Genomic DNA, 1,838 nt, shown 5'->3' with positions numbered 1-1,838 from the left:
GCGTACTCATGTAAGTGTGATCATGTAATAGTATAGTAATGTACTGTAATGTTCTACCTATAATGTACGTGCTCTCTACCTAGCAAGTATAGTAATGTACTCATTCTAGTATCGTTGTATATGTTCTCTTTCTAGTATAGTTGTATATGTTCTCTTCCTAGTATAGTTGTATATGTTCACTTTCTAGTATAGTTGTATATGTTCTTCTCTAGTATAGTTGTATATGTTCTCATAGTAGTAAGTATTGACTCATGATGAACTGACTCATAGTATGATATTGTGTTCTAGTAATAGTTCTAGTATCTTCCTAAACCACCCCTATGGTAGTTTACTAGGAATCTAACTGGTAAGTATGAACATGGATGTATACCCTTGCTACCCAAGGGCATTGGATGAACTGGAAGGACCTTTATGACCATATAAGTACACATGATATATAATTAATATTTAAACGACCTTCGGACGGGTACCCGATATCTCACCAGACCACATCCAAATCGAGAAAAAGGAAATAGGGTGGATAGGCTTCCTAAGTCCTTTAAACATTTCTTATATAAATATACATATATAGGCATGCAATTTATAATATAAAAGCATAAAATAAGATTTGTAAAACCTTTGAACATAAATATTTTCTAAGAAAAGATCAACTTGATGTCAATCTATAAAAGGGTTTTGAAGGCATGGGTTTGATAAAATGGTTTAGTATAAAGAAACATTTGTTTGAAACACAATTGTTAATAAGTTTGAAATGTAATATACAGAGTAAAATGTACAGTGTAATAAGGAGTTTTGAACATATAAAGTGTTTATGAAAAGCATTTGAAGGAAACTGTTTGGTAAAACGGCTAATGAGTAGTAAATCATTTGAATGCTGCTTATTAATCACATGTGATTGATATAATAAGTAGCATGATTCTACTTGTATCCGCCCCATAAAACATTTAAAAATAGTTAAAATATTGATTAAGGGGTATGAACTCACCTGTTGTGGGTGATACGGATGAACTGAAGAGGTAGGACCGCTAGGTGTCAAGTGAAGTCTTGAACACACTTATGATCCTAGTTAACATATAATTTCACATATATGTAACAAATTAGTCTATAAACAACTAATAAACAAGTCAAGACACCCTAGGACATGCTAAACACCTTTATCAAGTGTTATTAGCCTCTAGGATTGCATCTAAGTGTTTGTAGGGGAAGCTATGGTGTGTAGGGCTCAAGGAAAACTCCATAAGGGAGTTCACGACCCTAACAAATCTACCAAATGAGTTTACGGCCGTGAACTCATGAGTTTATAGCCGTGTACTCATACTTATGTGTCCATTTGATGTTTGATGCTCTATAAGGCCCTAATAAGCATTTCTACTTAATGGCTTGGTATATGGAAGAGTTTAGGGCATAATATAACTCCTTTTAGGAGTTTACGGCCCTGGGACCATATTCCCTTGGAGTTTACGGCCGTAAACTCCCTTGGGAGGGTGTTTATGATGTTTTCAAGTCTCTAAATTAACTAGGAACTAAACTAGGCTTTTGTACTTGGCTTTAGAAGAGTTTATGGCACCATTTGGCACCATTTTATGGAGTTCACGGCCCTAGAACCTTTTGGGCCGTGAACACCTTACTCTTGGTGTTCTAAGTGTGTTAGCTAGTCCAAAACACATTAGGGTACTTGTCTAAATTACCCTCTTGGCTTAAGGAAGGTTTTTAAGGGCATTTTGGCACTTAAACATGGAGTTCACGGCCCAAGAACACCCTTGGCCGTGAACTCACTTTTCATCCTTGTTTCTAATTGATTTTGGTGTCCTAAATATGTAATGACGGCTTCTATTTTG

This window comes from Lactuca sativa, chromosome 1, assembly GCF_002870075.4.
Source record: "Lactuca sativa cultivar Salinas chromosome 1, Lsat_Salinas_v11, whole genome shotgun sequence".
Taxonomy (NCBI): Eukaryota; Viridiplantae; Streptophyta; class Magnoliopsida; order Asterales; family Asteraceae; genus Lactuca; species Lactuca sativa.
This window is presented reverse-complemented; position numbering follows the sequence as displayed.